General features: G+C 37.2%; 1 long non-coding RNA gene across 1 annotated transcript in view; it reads right to left on the bottom strand.

Annotated features, from left to right (window-relative positions):
• The window catches only part of LOC112656107 (uncharacterized), an 85344-nt gene extending 69548 nt beyond the window's left edge, over positions 1–15796 (bottom strand). The window contains exons 1-2 of the long non-coding RNA XR_007404906.1: positions 15733–15796; positions 13312–13358 (exon numbers count right to left, since the gene is read on the bottom strand). This is a non-coding gene — a long non-coding RNA (uncharacterized LOC112656107). The remainder of the gene's footprint in view (positions 1–13311; positions 13359–15732) is intronic.
• Positions 15797–20698: the final 4902 nt, after the last annotated feature.

Genomic DNA, 20698 nt, shown 5'->3' with positions numbered 1-20698 from the left:
CCCATCCAGGTTTAGCATATGAGTCTTGGCCTATTTTTATGTACTGTGATTCCAACACTAGTTTGATTTTAAGGGCCTTTTCAGCGTTAGTTGGTTTTCTTGGTTTGTCTGATACTACTGGAGCATTCACCAGGATCTGGTGGTACTGCCTCATGGAGTAGAAAGGAATTCTATAAGCCAGGATGCCAGGTGCCCCCTGGTGGATAAGAGGTATATTTGAACACACACCCCCCTACCCCCCCATGTGCCCCTGGTGGTAGTTTATATTTTAATCCCATTTTTTCTTCCATCAGCTTTATACTTTACACACTTTTATGAATCTTAGTTTCCAGTTGTCCTAGAGATTACAAAATTCAAACTTCCCTTGTCAATGTCTATAAATTAGTATTTTTATGATGGAAGAACCTTAAGATTCTTTCATTACATTCACCTTCTCCTGACTTCTGTACTTTTTCATTTTATAATTCTAGATACATCCTAACCCCTTAAGACAGTATTTGTTCTTTCACAGTAACATTTGTTTACATTTATCAAATGTTTAACCTTTTTTAATTTTATACACCCCTATTTTTTTTTCTTCCCAAAGAATATCCTTTATTATTTCTTTGGCGTTCAAGATATGGTGAAGAATTCCCTCAGATTTTGTCTGAAAATTTCTTTAATCCACCTTTTTTTTTTTTTTTTTACAGAATATTTCCATTAAATATAGAATTCTAGATGGCATTATATTTTCTTTCAGCACTCAGAATATGTCATTCTATTGTTTTCTGCCTTCTATTTCTGCCTTCGATTACTTACGTTCTAAGAACACTGAAGTGTTATTGTTGCTCCTTTGCACCCAGTGACTATTGGTAAAATTATCTTAGTCATTACCAAAAAATAGAAATTAATCATAATTTCAATGATCTTATTTCCATATTTTATTTTAATAGTATCAGATTTTTTTCCAATTTCATCTTTTATTTACTTAATGTCATACATAATTGTTTTATATTATCTTTCAGATCATTCCAGTATCTAAAGTCCTTGAAGGCATAAATATACTATTTTTCCTAACTCTTGTCACTTGTTTCCTCCTCTTGTTTTGGTAATTTATTTTTTTATTTTAATTTGTAGAAATCTATAGAAGTCTGAGTCTAGGATACTTTTCAGTAAAGAGGCTTGTATTTGTCTACTGGATAGAAAGATTACCCTTTCTATCTGAAATGATCTTTAGAGCTTAGAGTTTGTGAATTACACTGGAAATATAACATAATTCTCTTGAGAGCCTAGTTGGAGACATAAATTTTTTGCTTTGAGCAAGTAGATTTTAATTTTTTTTTTTATTTTTTAAATGGCCACATTTTTCACTGAGGATGTAGTCCCTTCAAGAGGCCCAGGATTATGTTAAGGTCTTAAATTCAGCTGATCCCCTTCCAGATCCACATGGTTTCTCCCCTTTTCTCTCATGTCCATTAATATTCAAACTCTAATTCCTTGATTTTGACTTTTCTTCCAAGGCAGTTCAAGCTGTTTCTTCTACCTACCATTCTTGTTTCAGCTAATTTATGCTTACTATATTTGCTTTCCTTTTATGTGGGCACCTTGGGGGTTTCTCTTCTTTATGATGTAAGCAATAGGTGTAAAAGTATTTTTGCTGTTAGTGCTGTTTATCTACATATTTCTCAGTGTGAGGATTTTTTAGAACCTGTAATCCATCCATACTGCTAAAAGGAGTCACATATATCAAGTAACTTTCTTAAAATTTCATCACATGACAAAAGTTTTAACTTGGTTCATCTCTTTTTACTGGTGCTTCAGAAAATGCAATGGAGTAAGAAAAATCTGTTGGTCTTTTAGGTTAGACTTAGAACACTATGAGAGGAATCCAGCTTCAACTCTTCCAAGTAATACCATAAAGGCCCTAACATAAAGTAAGGGGGGACAAAAAGTACACCAAAAAAGGATTTTCATAATCTGAAGATTCTCATAATTCTAAACACTCCAAAATGGACTATTTCTAGGGCTTCCATCTCAGGTCCTTCAGCTGGTGAAACAACATACACACCAATTCCTCACATCAACTTCATGAGTGAAATTTCTAATAGAATTTCTTTCCATTTGCCGGCCAAATTGTTCTTTCCTCACTGCTATTATAAACTGCACATGATGATTTAATATCCATGCCATAGCTCATTTAGATACAAATTCTTGGCATTACCAATGACCCCCTTAAATATCTTTCTTCCCCATTCTAATTGTCCTTTTTGTTCCTTTCATAGGCACAGGAGTACAATACATATAACTACTTATAGCTTACCATGAGTCACTTCTAAAAACCAAGTATTCTAGTTGGAATTAATGTCTGTAACTGCTTACTAAGTAGACAAAATCAAATGCAAGCTTCTTGTATCTCTCTTGCAATGAGAGAGAAGGAAAATACACAAACATCTGCTACAGTCAGAGCAAACTGAAAACCTCTAGAGATTAACTGTATTAGATACCAACTTGGAAAAATATCAATATGAGATGTTTAGAAAAATGAAATTCTGAGTTGCTACCCAGCTTCCTTGAGAAAATGTTTTGTCAATTCAAATATAAATACATGTGGTAATAATCAATGCCTATGGCTTTTCTAGATTACTATTAAATACTCATTCTAAAATTAATGCATTTATTTTTATTGGTGTACTTAATTTAAAACTTCTGTTGTTTAAAATTCTAGTTGTTAAAATGTAGACCTTTAGGCACTTCAAATAAAGAGTATTAGCAGAATATAAAGAGTAAAGGGGAAAGTGAGAAAAAAAAAGAGTAAAAATGTGAAAGAAAAAGAAGAGAAAACATAAAATGGAAAAAAAAAAGCATTGTGGGCAGAGAAGTAGTATCAAAGTAAGAAAAAGTGGGAAGTTTAGAAGCAACAGACATGGCTAAATTATGTTAGGTGTATAGATTAGTAATCTATATGTAAATCACTACCACATCTACTTCTAAAAATTATACCTTTAATGTGAGCTCCATATTGAGGTTTATAATACTTTTTATATGGTCCCACTGGAAGAATCAGAGGTCTCTCTTAATCAAACCTAACTCACTCCCTAACTCACTCTTCTCCCCCAAATATATATCTAAACCTGATGCACCCAGTATTTCTTATCAGAGTATATAGTATCCCCTAGTCATCTTCTAGTCTGATGCAGCAAATCCTGTTTTCTTTTTCTCCTTCCAGTTAGGTATGGCCATATGACTGACTATCAATAGTATCTGAACTAAAATGATTTATGTCACTTCCAGATTTTAATCTTATATATTCTTGCTCTTCCTTAGTCTGACAGCCAGATGCATAGAACCCCATGAAAGATTCAAGCTCTAGGAAGGCAGAAGCACTAAAAGGAAGCAGCATGGATACCTGAATGACTGCTTTAAATAGAGTCCTTCCCTATGGCAGGCTCTTACTAAACTGACACATGAGCAAGAACTAAACTTCTGTTTTGAGGCATTGAGTTGAGAGATTTTACACAGGGTTGCCTGCCCAATTAAAATGTTATCTTAAGTGAGGAATTCTGATAAACACCAAAAAGGCATGGCATTGGCTTACTGATTGGAAACCAAGCAGTAAAGAAACAGCTGACATAAGTTCAAAAAAAAAAAAAAAAAGATAGTGACATATTGGATCACACAATTGCAAAACAATAAAACTGTTGCCTATCTTCCACATGACAACAAAATCTCAAGATCTAGAAGTAGCTAGAAAGAATCAGAATATCCTGTGTTACCTGCTACTGTCTTCGTTAGGCAAGGTATTATAAGAAAGTGATGCACTTTAAAAAGAATTGGCTTGTTTCAAGCAAAAATAGAAGATAGCATAGAAGTTTAGAAAAATTTATGGCTACTAAACCTTTAATAATAAAATATTGAGAAACGCTTCAAGAAAAAAAAAATCCAGTAATACTACCCAAACAAAATAACTCAACTTTATAGCAAAGATTGGTTAAGGGTCCTAAACTCCAACCCATGTTTACTGTCTCAGCCTCAGGTTGCCTCTGTTATGTTCAGTGAGAAATGTGAGAGAAAATCATTTTAAAAGGAAAAATAAAAGCAAATATGAGAACTAGTGTAGAAAAGAACTAAGAAAGGGTATGGTTATTGGCATATGAAACTGACTGGAAATACTAAGATCAGTAGCCTACTACTCTGAGGGAACTATACTGACAAAGAAATTGCAAATCTGGTGGGAGTGAATGGGTGACGGCATTGGGGGTTATTCTATATGTTAGTAAATTGAACACCAATAAAAAATAAATTAAAAAAATAATAAAAATAAAAAAAAAAGAAATTGCAAATCTGTTCTAAGACATCCCTCAAGTAAGAATGAGCAGTGAAAGCCATGTCTCCTTCAAGACATACTCTCCAACATCTACTTCAGATGTGGTTAAGGAAGATATGGACAGGCAACCATCTCGCAGAGGACAGAACCAGGGAATTTCTCCAAGAGAACAGAACTGGGACTTATTAAGGAAATGCCTCTATCTCCAGAATGGGAAACATTTCATAATATCTACCCAGTGAATTTGAGTTGCTATACACCAGTGACTATGTATTAACCATTTGTCTATTTCTTAATGGAAATGTTTATGGTGCCTATGTTGCACCAGTGTATGGGAGAGGGAGGGTAGAAAATTTGCTATTTTAGATCATAAGTCACCAAACTAATGAGGCATTACATCTCTCACTGTAAATCACCTGGGAGAGTGCGCTTTGATCAGAATGAATTACTAGATGGAACTTTAGGTTGACTCACTTGCAAAAGAGAGGTCTCCTATGCAAGAAAGGAATAGTGAAAAATACAGTTGGTGGTTAGAAAGGCAGACTGTGCTGGTATCTTCAGCAAAGTTCAATTTCTTCTCCCGGACACCCAAGCTATATTTCCCAGGATCCTTTGCACTTAAGTGTAGCCATATGAATCAGTCTGGACTAATAGGAATAGAACAGAAATGATACATATAATTTCCTTGTCTAGATACTAACAATCTCCTTACAATCTTCCACACTGTTTTTCTGTATCCACAAGCTGGACCAAGTATTAGAGAAGGATTCTGAGGCCCTGTGGGAGTGTGTAGCCATGAAATGGAAGTAGTTTGGTTCCCTGAGTGACTGTATGGAACAGTGACACCCGCACCTTATAAAAATGCATGGTAAAAAATAAACACTTATTAGGTTACCCACACTGAAATTCTGAAGTTGTTATAAGTAGTTAATACACTTTGACTAAAATGCCTCTCAGGCTGAATACTGAAAATTAGTGTCAATCTTCCATTTTCTCTCCCTTCTTACATAAGATCATTTATATAATAGGTCTATTTTGGTACCTAAATATCTTTCAAATACTCCTCTTTCTCACTGTCCCTATTGCCATTGCCTTTTAGGTCCTTATAATCTTGCATCAGAATTATTGATATAGTCTTCTATTTAATCCCCTTACATTCCACTTCACTGCCTATACCCTAATTCATCCTGGACACTGCTACCAGAAAATTTTCTTAAATGCAAATCTCCCTGCTCAAAATCTTTCAGTGTCTTCTAAGTACCTTCAGAGAAATTTCAAACTCCTTATGAACTAGAAGGACTTCACAGTTTTGTTACTGTCTACCTCTCTGGCCACATTTCTCTACTACATGCTCTCAAATTTCATCCATACAAAAAGGTATCCTTTAGGTCTTCCAAATATGTAGCTCCTGTAGGTAACTACCTAGAGCCTGGCTGCCTGCTTAGGGTGTGAACAGAAAGCAGATTCCTGCTCTCATTGTGTTACTCTGAAACACTCAAGCTTTATCCACTGGTTTCCTTATTCCTTACCTCTAACTCTTCATCCAATACCCCAACTTCCCTCTGTTCATTGCTGAATCTTTGGCCTTCTTCCTTGGTCCATTTTCTCTTAATATCTAATTTTACACTTATATTTAGAATAGAGACTAATCCTATTTTCCTCTCACACTAGTCTGACTCCACTTGACCTCATCCTTCAATTATACATTCCCACTGATGTCTTTTGGGATAATTCTCTCCACTGACCAGCATCTATTCTCTCTGCTACTTCCCAGGAAAATCAAACCTACAACATTTCTCCTCGCCCCCCTCATCTACCCCCCCCACACACAATGGAGGTCTTATCTGGTATTGAAAACAAGATTGGAACACAGGATTCTTTAAACTTCCATTCCAATGTCCATATTTACTCTATTTAGAGTATGACCTTCTATTTTGCCTGGAGATTCCAAGTAATGTTTAAATTCCAATTCAAATATTACCTCCTCTGTGAAATTGTCCTTGATCCTCAAAGTGGAGTTTTATCTTCTCTTTTCCATACTCCCATAGCACCTTAATACCCTTATTTTACTACTAATTTCATTATACTTTAACATTTTGTTTACTGTTCGCCTCTAGAGAGTAAGATCCCTGAGGGAAGACCTTTCTATTCATGTAGCCCTGACTCCTAGCATAAGGCAGGGGTTTATTGATTAACCATAAAATCACTGACACCCAAAATGTACTTGAAGAACAAAAACAGTAGGTTTCAGCTTGGCAACATGGATTAGTCAAAAACTAAGCTGGGTGAAATGATAGAACTCAGTAGCTATTTCCAAGCGCAATCAACAAGGCATTTTATACTTACTAGATCAGTAAGGATTTTCCAACTTCAAATTCTAGATATCACCCAGATATATTCTTCCCATACCAGAAGTGGTGGGAGATGGAACACATAAAACAATTTAACATGGACAACACTGGACCCTGCACAGAACTTCTTTAGAGTTTGGTATGGTCTGTGACCACCTTACTTTCTCACACATTAGTAGCAATACGTTATTAATCAGAATTTTATCAACTATCCTCTTTTCTCCTTAGTAAAATAAACTTCTTGATTTCCTTCTCTAAACTATATTTTTATGACCATATTTTTTTTTTGTCTGGATTACTGTCCAGCTTCCAAACTAACAGCACCTTCAAAGGCTTTGACAATTCGCTGATCATTACTACTCAGTATGTATACAGAAATTCATTGGTTTTTAAAATCATTATTTCCAAATCAGAAGCTAGCTACTTCATAAGAAATATCTTACTCATAGGAGAAAATTGCCAGCGATATTTGGCTTGATTTAACCTAACTTGGATAAGGGGCCAAATCTGTCATAACTGATACTTGCCCGAGCTCGTATCCAGAGAGCAAGGAGCATATGCATGTTATCAAGTCATTGTCTTATTAGCCCATCAGTTGTGTGTGTGCGGGCAGTGGTGTGTCTGTCTACTCTAAGCCTGAGAACCAAACCTTAGTGCCAATAGTCATCAGGCTTCTGGGGAAATGGCAAAAGCTAGACTGTGGTAAGATTAAGATCCAACTGGCTATGCAAGATGTTAAGGCAGAAAAAAAAAATTGGCCTGGTGAACAAGTTGCTTTTATGCTTCTTTAACATGTTTAGAAGTTTTAATATGCATACACAAGTATATCAATTTTTTTCAGAAAGATCTGACATCTCACAAGCCCACTAGAAAAAAAATTTTGTGTAATTCTAATTATTGATGACAGTTAGAAATGTATCTCATAATTCTCATTATAATTAGAAATGTGTCTTGAAAGTTCCCTTTAAATATATAATTTTAAGTGTGTCTTGAAGTTCTGGAAAAGTAACTTTATCTTATTTCCTTTTTATTTTAGGAAAATTTTTAAGATCAAAACAATGTCAGAAATATGTAGAATGGGGATTTTGAATAGGAGTTTTCTTGCTTTCCCAAAGGGTCTTCATTATCAGGGGTCCTAGATCCTATTTCCTCCTATATCAGCAGGGAGTTGCAGAAATGACACTAGCCAGACTGTGGGAACAAAGACCAAAGTGTAAGCTCTCCATGCATTTTTCTCTATTAAACCAGAGCCATATAAGATTGTGGTTATTTCTGCTCTTTTTGGCTTCATTTCCCTACATACACAGTATCTGTGGGTTAAGATATAAATCCTTTATTTCTCTGAAATTCAAGAAAAGCCAGACACTCCATAAGATTCATCAGTCAGCTAAGCAAATATCCAGTGTCTCAGTGCCTGGGAATATTCAACAAATGTGGTAATTGATTTGGATATTTTGATGACCCAATTTCCCTTCGTTTAAATTTAGTGTTAGAGCAAAACTAATGAATACATACATAAATTCTGATAGCTTTAAAAACTCTATAGCAGACTCTAGTCCCTCATTGACCCCTCAAATTCCTGAAAGTAGGTTTTTCAACACAACATAAAAACATATTCAAGGACAGGTGATAAAAGGTAAATAATGCCTGAATACTTTTAACATGAATAAAATCCTAAAATCTAATTGACCACCAACACCTCTCAACACCTAAATTCTTGAGGCAGCAAATTCGCTACTATTCTTCCCATTGAGAGTTCCAGTCTAACTCCCCTCTCTTGGAGTCTGGGCTGGGCTTGGTGTGTTGATTGATCAGTAGAACATAGTAGATAGGTTATTCTGGCACTTCAGAGACTAGATGAAAATGTAAACTTGAAACTTCTTCCCAGATCTCTTTGAACACTATGTGGGAGCCCTGAGCCACCATATAAAAAGTCTGACTACCTTGAGATCATTACGATATAAGAAGATCAAGCCACATGGAGAAATCCTGGAGACAGCACATGGAAAGAGAAAGAGGCCAAGAAGCACTTGAATATGTGAGTGAAGAACCCACTTAAGTGGATTCACTGGCTCTAAATGCCTCAGCTAATGCTGCAAATGGATCAGAAACAAACTGGCCACTGAGCCATGTTTGGATTCCTAGATCAGAAAATACTTAGGAAAATGAAACGGTTGTTCTAAGTCATCAGGCGTCAGTGTAGTTTTGTAGCATTAAACAAAATAGAATTTGGTACCTGAAATGGGATGTCATAAACAAAAACCTAAAACCTGGAACATTGGCTGGTGGACCCAGCGTTGAGCAGAAAGTTGGAAAGGGTTTATTGGGCTTGAAGGACTATGAGGAAATTGTGACCAGAGGCTGGAGAAAAGAGTACACTCTATTGTGTAGTGGTTGAAGATTTGGTAATACGGGTCTCCTCCCCTCTAATTTGCAACAAGCAAAAAAAAAAAAAAAACCCTAATGAACTGAAGGATTTATCTAAAGAGATTTCCAGATAAAATGCTAAAAGTGACAATCAGCTCATTATAGCTGTGGGGATAACACTCAAGAGAATTTTTTAAAAAAATTGTTCAGCTTTCAAACAGAACTGAGAAGAAAGAAACCAGGACTCACTGGATTTAAAAATAAGAGTTTTTAAGTCCTAGGTTTTTTTTTTTTTAATTTTGTTTATTTATTCACTTATTCTCACACACACACACACACACACACACACACACACAGGCAGAGGCACAGGCAGAGAGAGAAGCAGGCTCCATGCAGGGAGCCTGACGTGGGACTCGATCCAGTGTCTCCAGGATCACACCCTGGGCTGAAGGTGGCGCTAAACCACTCGGCCACGGGGGCTGCCCAATCTTAGTTTTTCTCGTTAGCAATATGCTCTCAAAATAAGAAATGGTCTCCAGGTAAATACTAAATCTCAAACACTACCAGTAAAGCATCACCTTAATGATAATCATATCAGAATATGGCTAAGAATTACTGAAAGATGTGTATACTCGGGCTTCTAAAAATCATAAGGTCCTGTTTCTCAGATCCTCTCTCCTAGACAAATGTACTCTAAAAATATTAAGGATGTTTTCTCCAAGCATCCAGACTCCTCATCCGAGGTTTAAAAACAAACAAAACACCTATTTCAGAAAGTGTGGTCTGGCTTTGAACCAATAGAGTGGATTATAATTTGATACACACAAACCCACAAACTTTTTAAAGGAATCATATTAGTTTGAACTGAAATTACAAAATGAAAAGAGGCCTTTGAACCTTTGAATTTCTTTGGGGGAAGAGCCGGCTAAGTAAACTAGTCAGCTGGAAGCAAGGACCATTTCTCATAGAAAAGGAAGCATGACTCAGTGGCAGAACCAAGAGTCCAGAGGGCAGAGCAAGTAGCCAGAGAGAATCATTCTCAAGGGGCAAGACCAATCAAGGGGCCCTAATCAAGGAGGTGACAACACATGCCCCAATGGATTTCATCATTGCTACAAACCAGTAAGTGTTTATAGGATTCTGCTTTCGTCTTTTTTGAACTAGTGTTTATTGGGGTTCTCCCACCTAGTTCTACCATTTTATGTTGTGTGTTGGGGAGAGGGAAAAATTCATCTCTGGCTCGTAAGTCTTCAGAATTGTACTCAAACTTCATCTGAGAAACTTACATCTGGACCTGATTTAACTGATCAGATCCCAGACTTCAAGCTGAAAAAGAAAATGCTGAAAAAGAAAATGCTTCAATGCTGAAAAAGGAAAAAAAAAATGAAATTGGGGGGCTTTGGGACACATGAATGCTTTGTGTGTTTCAGGGAAATGTAAGTAACTTGTGGCCAAAAGGCAGACTGTAAGGTTAGAGGAGTCTACAAATTCTTAGCTACTTTTCCCACTGAGTCTTGACTGGTGTTAGTGACTTGCCTGATCTATAGAATACAGCATAGGTGACATACTGTGACTTCTTCTTGAAGCTTCTGTCAGGGTCCATTGGAACATGTTCTCTGAGGGCCCTAAGCCACCAAGTAAAATATCTGAGCATCTTAAAATTTGTAAGAAATTGTTATGAGAAGTTGTGAAAAGTTGTGAGAAGCATAAGTCATCAGCAGAGGCCCTACCAGTTGGGACACCGTGGGGAGAGAAAGGACAAGGATCACAGAGGTGCCAAAAATGTGCCTAAAGAGGCCATCTTGGAAGTGGATTTTGCAGCCTGAGTTGGCCTTGATTACACTGTCTGGATCCATTCCCAAATTACCAATCTACATTATTGGAGGAGGGTGTAGGAAATGGTTCCTTTAAGTCACTAAGTTTTGAGAGTTTACTATGCATGGATAGATGACCAGAACATTTTCCTTGCTTATTTTCCCCTGCCATGTTTCCTCCCAACTTGAAATCTTCCTATTTTAGAATCTTTCCAAGGGGTTTAAACTTTTAGGCTACAATAGAATAACAAACTTCTAGAATTTTCTAACTGTAGACCTCCTTTTATATATTTCTCCTTTCATATTAGATACCCACTTATAGAACAGTTTACCACAAACATGAGTACTCCTTATTATTTTATTCTTTCAAAACATGCTGCCAAATCTAAACTGGTAATTCCAGAGGGCTCTGCTTCTTAACTGCAGCATATGCTGATGTTACCCATTAGCCGGTAAGTACCACTTGGTCCCTTTCCTTTTTGATAAAGCATAAAACAGATAAAATTTCAGAAAACTATGAACCTGCCCCAGCTGATACCAAGAGGAGAGACACAAATTGTCTCCATTGAGCTCTACCGAATTGCAGATTCATAAACAAAATAAATGTTGTGTTTCGAGTCACTACGTTTTGAGAAATAACTGACTTTGGATCCTATCAAAAAGAAAATGTTTCTTCCTCCCCTTCCAGAAACACAAATATCCCTGTTACAACCTATGTTTACAGAAACTATTTGCACACTTGAATAAAAATGAAAATTTTCTGTGGGGATAACCTACTCCAGACAATCTCACTATCCTTGACGGAACTGAAAAGAATATTGTTGTTTTGGAAAACAGATGCTTCCCATTTATTAAATATAAACAGGGGGTTCTGGCTAAGTGGCCACAGGGTGAGGTCAGTCCCAAACCATTCCCCATACACTCTACAACTCATTGAATCCTATCCACAATGGGGGATATATTTGTTTAATTCATCTGCAGAAAATTTACCAAGTACCTGGGGGTGTGCTAAGTACTATTCCATAACCTGAGCTTACATCAGTAACAAAATAACATCAATTTAAAAAAAAAAAAAAAAAAAAAAAAACCCTGTTTTCCTACACCTGACATTTTCTTCAGGAGAGAGAAAATAAACAAGTGAATAAGATCATGTGTTAGTGATAATCAAAGAAAGGAAGATAGGAGAACCAGGGAGGAGGAATTTTAAATATGAGAAGATGGCAAAACATGTGAAAGATAAGAGGTGAGCTCTTTGGATATCTGGCAGGAAGAGGGAAGCATTCCAGTGTGCAAGGACTAGAAGGAAGGAGTTTGCATGGTGTTTTCCAGCATATATGATAGATGGAGAGGTACATGGAGAATCTTGGTGAAAGTCAGAGAGTAACCAGGGACCTAAAATAATCAGAGTGGCTCAGACTCAATACCAGGGGGATGAGAAGCACAAAAGTGCTGATTCCAGACACAAGGGCAGGTTGTACTTGAACCTATGCTGGCCCAGCCTCCTGTGTCCTATGCACTACAGAAAGGTGAAAGTTCTGTGGTGAACTAAAAACTCTTAACCTAAGCAGTTCGAGGAGACACTCCCCAACCCAGAGAACTAGGTGCTAAATCCCAAATAAAGACATATTGCAGGATACCTGGGTGGCTCAGCAGTTGAGCATCTGCCTTCAGCTCAGGGCCTGATCCCAGGGTCTGGGATGGAGTCCTACATCGGGCTCCTTGCATAGAGCCTGCTACTCCCTCTGCCTGTGTCTCCACATCTCTGTCTCTCATGAATGAATGAATGAATGAATGAATGAATGAATGAATGAATAAATAAATAAATAAATAATAAATGATTTTTTTTTTTTTAAAGACCTATTGCTAGGAACCCAAGCAATTCTGTGTGGAATCTCCTTTCCCTTCCTGCATACCACTCATCTTTACCTCCACATCACCTCAGAAAAACACTTTTTTTTTTTTTTTTAAGATTTTTATTTATTCATGAGACAGAAAGAGGCAGAGACACAGGCAGTGAGAGAAGCAGGCTCCATGCAGGAAGCCTGACGTGGGCCTCCGTCCCAGGTCTCCAGGATCACATCCTGGGCTGAAGGCAGGCACTAAACTGCTGAGCCACCCAGGGATCCCCAGAAAAACACTTTTAAAAGCACTTTTTATTTTGAAATAGTCTCAACTTACTGAAATGTTGCTAAAACTGTATAAGTCAATTTAAGTCATTTGTTAATGGAGGTTTCATGACCCTTGAATACATTAGTGTTTATTCTCCTACAAACAAGGACATTCTTCTATGTAATCTCAATATCATAAAAATAAGAGATACATGCCTATATTTAATTCTTAGGCCCTACTCAAGTTTCACAAATAATGAAAAATGCACAGTTCCTTTATTATCTACTGTTCTTTTCTAGGTACTGCTCTGGACCCCACTTTAAACAAATGCAATACATTTGTGAATAAAACAGATAAAGATCCCTACCTTTGCAGAGCACATATTCTAGCAGAGAGAGAGAGAGAGGAAGAGATCTAAAAAAGAAAACATAATTACATAGTACATTAGAATTATATAGAGAATTGTGTGTGTGGGGGGGGTGGGGATGTGAAACAAGAAAAGGTAATCAGAATTGGTGGGAAGAAAAGTTTGCAATTAAAACAGGGCAGCCAGGGTTGGCCTCATTTTCTCCTAAATCTCCAGAGGACTTGAAGAAATGAAGGCATTTTGCCATGTCTGGAATATTCTAAGTGTGAGTGAAGTGCAGTGAGTGAAGTGTGAAACACAGGAGATGAGGTAGCAGAGAACTCCAGTTCTTTATAAGGACTCAGTCTTTGATTAAGGGTGAAATTAGGAGCCACTGCAGAATTTTCAGCTAAGAAGTAACACGAATGGATCATCAGGATTGCTAGCTCCAATGTTGAAAAACAGACTGAACAGGTAGATGCATAGAATTGCATAAAATGCAATTCTAGAAATCCAGGTAATATACTATGGTGGCTTGTCAATGGTAGTAGCACTGGGTAGGTGAGAAATAATCAGTCTGAGTATATTTTGAAGCTATGAAAAGGAAAAGGCATCTCTGTGTGGGATGAGTCATAAGTGATGGACACCTTTAAGGTACCAAAGGGCCATCTAGACAATCCAAGGAGGGTAAGTGCCACCATATGAGTGACTCCAATGGATACCAAATGTGCAGTCGCCTAATGTAGTAAAGATCCAGACCAGGTGACCCAGAACTCCAGAGAGCAGAAACAGAGAAACCAGGATCACACTTTTGAGAATCTTTATCCTGAGTTCCTGTTTGCTGAAATTAACTACATAATTTAGAAGGCCTGGCATGGTACATAGAATTCTATATCAAAACTATTGATACGGATTCCCCAGTGGCAAACCTCAAAACTTATTGTGTTTATTGGAGCATTTTGTCTTTTCCACTTTCACTACAACCAAAACTGTGGGAGTATAGCTGACTCTAGAACAACACAGGTTTGAACTACATGAGTCCATGTGTATGTGGATTTTTCTTTTTCTTTTTTTTTTTTTTTTTTTTTTTTGGTAATTATAGTATCCTCTATTCCTTATGATTTTGATAATATTTTCTTTTCTCTAGTGTGCTTTAAGAATACAGTGTATAATATACATAACATGCACTACACTGGGATCTCCCCCTCAGATACATTTGGGGTATTTATATTTGGGGGAGATCTTTTCTCTTAATACTCATTAATAAGGTGAGACTGTATGCTTTGGGAAGTAATGTGGACATGTGTACTAATACAAAGCTCTTCTGAGGTAATATCCTCCCACAACACAATTTTCCATTGGCTTGCCCTCCATTCAGAGAGATAGAGTCAGGCATTATTTCTCCAAACATCTACCATTTTAATGAAGAAAAAAAAAAAAGTCTAACAATAAAGAGTAACACCATGGTTTCTTACTCTAATTTTTTTCCCTTCCAAGAAAAGAGGCCAACCGACAATTGCCTCCAAAATCTCCAGAAACCACCAGGGACTGAAATGTCTAATATTCCAAAAAGCCTCTTTTGAGGTTATTCTTAAAATTTTCATTGAAAAGTTTTTATAATTCTATATGAAAATGAAATTGATTATACATAGTGGGGAGAGGGCAGGGAATATAGCTAAGCAGCTTTATTTCCATTTTCAAAATTAACATCCTCTAAGCAGACTTGTTCTCTATTTTCTTCTTCCATATCCAGTCAGTCATGTGGTTCTGACTTTAATTAAGAATGAACATTCTGGGGGCGCCTGGGTGGCGGTTAAGCCCCTGACTCTTGCTTTCTGCTAGTCATGATCAAGTCCTACCTCTGGCTCCCAGATTGGCCAAGGATCAGCTTCAGGTTTTCTCCCTTTCCTTTTCCCTACCCCCTTCATGGATACTCAGTCAGGCACGTGCACGTGCTTTCTCTCTCTCTCTCTCTCAAGTAAATAAAATCTTTAAAAAAATAATAAAAGGAATGAACATTCTGGAATTTTTTTTCCATTCCTAGTCCTACCTTAATGCCACTGCTGCCCCTCTTTACTTCAAATTACAGCGATGGTCTCAGATCAGACTTTCTGGGATAATCCTTTCCCCTTCACCCTGGCTACCAAATTAAACTTCCCAACACAAACTTTCACTAGGTCACTCCTCTGCTCTGAAACCTTCCATAATTCCCCAGTGCCTGCAAAATTAAGCCCAAAGGCTGTATATAGCTGCCCCCTGGTGGTCACCTGCTGACTCACTGTGCTGAATTCAGATAGGACTTAGGCCACAGAGAATAAAGGCTTTTCATGAAAGATACACAACCGTTTTACATTCTAAAAAGGGCCAAATATAGGAACTTAAGAAGGTATGAAGAAGTCTTTGGTTCCATATTTATGGGAAAGAGCACTCAAGAGGAATAACCTTATCCTCCCAAGAAGATGCTAGTCTCATGCATGTCTCCTTTAGAAGTTCTGGAACTCCATATTTTGAGGTAGGTGTATTCTCCATTGTTTCTACTTTTGAGTACCATACCAACAGTGGAATTTTCTGGGGGGAAAAAATGACAATTTAATTGGTCCTCTGACCATATTTCCTACAAACACAATGCCATAAATTAAGATTCCATTCTTAGAATGAATCCTAAAAAATATCTAAATTAATCAGAAAATAAACTTTTTAAAAAACACAAAATTTGCTTATATACATATTAAAAATGTAAAACTGAACATTTAATGTCATTTCTTAAGAGTTCCTTTGGAGTATATTTTTCTTTTTGTCTGGACAAGCTGACACATCTTAAAACATAAATATAGAAGAGTTTTAACACAAAACTATTTTGGTCTCTGTTTCAACTGAGGTCTTAATAGAAGTGCCAACTACTCTGACATTCAAAAATATAATTCAATATCACTTATGCAGAATTGGCAAAGAAAGTGGCTTAAAAAAACTGATTGTGACATTGACCCCTCAAACCCACTATAAAAGGGTAAAATTGAAGAGCTGAAAGGAATTGGAAATTAGAAAGAGAATTTCTTTAGAGACAATTGTAGTTTTGCTGAGTCTTCATCCACCCCCACTTTGAGAATGGAATGGGAGAATGGTATGGTCTTCTAACCTCAGGGCTAATTATAAGGACTTTGAGAAGACCATTCAGAGAGCTTGAACTATGTCCCCTGAAGTTTAAGGGACAGAGAAGACTGGTTGTCTGACTCAACTGAGTGATCTAAAGGACAAGAGTTTGACTAGGGCAACAGAGTCCAAGCCATCATTTGAAACATAGTATCATTCCTAAGGACAGAGAGTCTCAGATGTGCATTTTTCATACACTAAATGTCATGAGCAAGCAAGTGGCAAAGTCATCTTAGATCTTGCATAAGAGAGCTCCCTGGAGGGGAGAAAAAAACAAAAACAAGAACAAAGACAGCAGCAGAAAGCTACTGGAGAAACTGCTAGAATTCTCAGGGAATGACAGGGGAATCCTAGGTGATCATGACAGAAGATGCATTCATCCACATCAGTGAAACTCATGAATAGGATCCAATGCGACAATGGGGAATGAAGAGAGGTCTTCAAAGAACCAAGCATCATGAGATCTGCCTTGGTCAAAGTAAACCTTTGTCATGTCAAAGACATTCAAGAAAGATCCTTTCTGCCCCTTCTACCTCTTCCCTCTCCCTCCCCCAACAATTAATGCTAGAAAAGTCAGTCCAGTGACCAAGGGAATGGAGTAAAGGCACTAGGCATGAAAATAGAGAGTGAGGTAACCATGCCTTCTAATCCCAGTGCAATTAAATACATATTTTTGAACTTGGATTCTTGGTAATTAAAATTGTCTAGAAGAGTTTGCATTATTGAAAGTGACCAAAAAGTTAGGAGTCAACTCTACATTCATTTGGAAGCAGGAAAATAACATTTCAATTGCACTCAAAATTAGGACTAACAGTCTTGAAACTTCATTGTCAACATTCAAAATGGTAAACACTGGTAGTGGGACAGTTTTCAGGTCATGTAATCAAATTTCTCTACTTCAAAAGTTTCTTATTCTTTTGTTTGAATAAGACCTACTTATATCAAGAACATTTGATGGTTTCTTGTTAAGTTATAATTACAGATATTTTATAGCACAAAGATTTATATACCATAAAATCAAGAAAAAAAATTCTGGTCAACTAAAAAGAATTTATCTTAAGCGATCTCAATTATGATTCATGCAAAGAATTTAAGATTCAGAATTTTACAAAAAGTTATTTTTCATTGTTCTTAGGTTCCCCCCCCTCCCCAGTGTATGTTTAAACATGCAAGAACAAAATCTGCTCAATTTATCTGTACTTTAAGAAAATTCTCCTTGAGTCTGGAAATGTAAACCTCAGAGATTGGATTGTTATCACCCTAAGCCCTTAGTTAACTGTAGAACTGAGAATGGATCTTAAGTCTTATAATACAACTTAATATGAATTATGGCAAGTTTAACATTCCAATTATAAGAAACTTCAATCACCATTAGGACTAGAATGAACACATATTGAACATTCTGAGGTCCACAAGAGGGTTTCTGATCATTCCCTTTGGACCCTGTTTAGCAAGCATCTACTGCTAAATGAAGGAATAGGTAGGATACAGAGAGATACTAAAGAGAGCTGTGGGAACACCTGGGTTAAGCATCTACCTTTGGCTTGGGTCATGGTCCCACGGTCCTGGGATTGAGCCCTGCAACAGGTTCCCTGCTTAGTGAAGAGCCTGCTTCTCCCCTTCCCTCTTCCCTCTACCCCTCCCCTCACTCGTGCATGTGCACTCTCTCTTGCTCTATCTCAAATTAAAAGTCTTTAAAAAAAATTTTTTTTAAATAGAGAACTATGTATAGAGACTCATTTTCACTCAGCATCTATCATTCATCTTACAAAGTGAAGAGAAAATTGGTTTCATTCTACATTTTAAAGGACAAATATGCTTTTTCAAGTATGGATACTACTATGTCTAGAATTTGTACAGCTCTTGTAGATATTATAGTATAGCACATAAACAAGACAAAACGGACACTTTTTTAACCATCCATGGATATAGATGGTTGATCATGCTGGTGTAAGTATTCAACTAAAAGATAATTCAAACTGGAAAAAAAAAAAACAAAAACAGTAGAAGATAAGGATAGCTAGGTAAAGTATGGCCTGATCATAGAGATACTGACTTCCACCTCTCATCATCTAGTCATGACAATAAGAGGATTTAGATTTTCCCACCTGCTCTACTTGTAAAAAGGAAAAAAAAAAAAAAAAAGGAAAAGCAGGCAAATATATATGAAACACTTTTTGACTTCAGGCTATAGGACAGTGATCTTTGAGAGAAAGTAAACAGGCTAAGGCCCACAATTCACTTCTGTTTCAGGTATAGAGAGAGTTTTCCAGTGTGGCTGAGAGAATGTTTTCCAGTGTGACTGACAGAGTGTCTTCCAGTGTGGCTGAGTGTCTTCAAGTGTGACCGAGAAAGAGAAAGAGAGAGAGAGAGACCCAAATGGAGTTTGACAGTCTCCCTGAGTTGAAGACAGTTGAAAATCATGGCAACTAGAATTAGCAGGGCAGAGTATGCAGAGGGGGGTATACAGAAAGCAAGCTCAGAAGTCTATGGAGGGCTTCCTTCCTTGAGTATTGAATGGCATGTGAGGAAAATACTGAAGCCAGAACCACCTAAAGAAGGAGTAATAATTCCCAGAGCTCACACAGGGCTAGAAGGAGTTGCTACTCCCACCAGCCAGAGTAGAAAGACTTCATGATACAAGGAGCCTTGAGGAGAATACAGAAGGGTATTGCCTTAGTAGTGGTGCCAAATTAGACACAGACTACAGGCCACTCTGGACCTGCCTAAGAATGCTTAAAAACAAGCCTCAAAAGGATCAAACTGATGCCAACCAACTTAATTGCACCCCAGAGCAACACCCAGAAATAGTTAAAGTACAAAAAAAAAAAAAATCTAGCACCCAACATTGTAAAATTCACAATATTTGGCACTTAGTCAAAAAGTATCTAGCATGCAAAGAATAGGACTATGATCTGTAACCAGAAGAGAAAAGAGAATCTTAAGTATCATTGGGATAGTGTGTATTTATTTCCCAAATGGGAAAGTGTCGGGTTCAGAAATGGGAAGTAAAAGAAATATAATGAAAGAAACTTAGAAGATGTTAAAAAAAAAAAAAAGAACTTTAGTTATCAGGCTTAGGTAGAAATGTAGAAACGAGCTAATATCCTGCTTAACAGCTGCTGCTCTTAAATAAGGAAGATATGAGATGTTTTAAATGTATGAGCAGTTGGGTTTGCACTGTGTACCACATGTAGCAAAACATGAAGAAAAGGTTTAAAAGCTCCATTGTTTTCTAATTCATGTAGCTTAGAAAAGAATGTTATCATAAACCAACAAAGGAAAGGTAGAAGATAAGATCGGCCTTGGAGATGTTGAGTGTGAGGTCATTATGGGACATATCCAGTTGAAGACAGGCCATATGAGACCAGAAAAGGGTGGAAAAAGCAGAGTAGATGGTGCCAGGCAATCTGCCACAAGCTCTTACTGCTTTCAGAGAATTAGAAGCCTCAGGGTTTGTGGCTTTGTTGCTATCCTATACATTGTTGAGTCACCTAAAGTAAATCCAAAGAGGAAACCCTATTCAATAGCTTACCTTTATGGAAAAATTAGACTTGCTTCTGAATAATCTGTAATCTCACAGGGAATTCCCCCTAAAATTGGGCTTCCAGGAAACCCTAGAGACCAAAGCCTTGCATCCTTCACCACAGCCCATGGAACCTTGCAGTGACCATTGTTCCTCTACTCTGGACCTTTATCTGTACCTCCTGCTCACCTGTGTCCTTATGTAGCATTGGCCCCTTTGAGTGGGCTCTCTATAGACTAGCTCCAGGCAACTCCATCCTGCCTCATGGTTTACTTCCTTCCCAAATTGTGTCATAGTAATTTTCCAATAAGGTGATTACTTTCCCAGGTGTAAAACTCATGCTCTAACCTAGCATCCCATAGCCCTGACTAGAAGAATACCAAACCAGTGAATTTGCATTTCCTTTCTGAACCATTGTCTTACTAGTTACTTTGTGTCCAACTTTACCTGATAGGTAAATCCAAAAGACTAATGGTCAATCCTTTTCCCTAAATGTCAGAGGTAGTTTGCTTTGATCACTGTGCTCATTTTGTCAATATTGTAGAAATAGAAAGAGCCATAATATACAAAATTTAGTGTTCCTTTCACAATACTTGTTATGAAGAACACTTACGAGGGTCTCTTAATAATTATCAGCCCGAAATCAACGAACCATTGACTTAGTTTCCACTGTAATCTTATCAACTTTTTGTGCATATTTTAAGTTTTTACTCTACAGAGGTAACTACAGAC

Source organism: Canis lupus, chromosome 22 (genome assembly GCF_003254725.2).
Source record: "Canis lupus dingo isolate Sandy chromosome 22, ASM325472v2, whole genome shotgun sequence".
NCBI classification, from domain to species: domain Eukaryota; kingdom Metazoa; phylum Chordata; class Mammalia; order Carnivora; family Canidae; genus Canis; species Canis lupus.
Note: the sequence above shows the minus strand (reverse complement) of the source record. Positions and strands in the feature narration are given on the sequence as shown.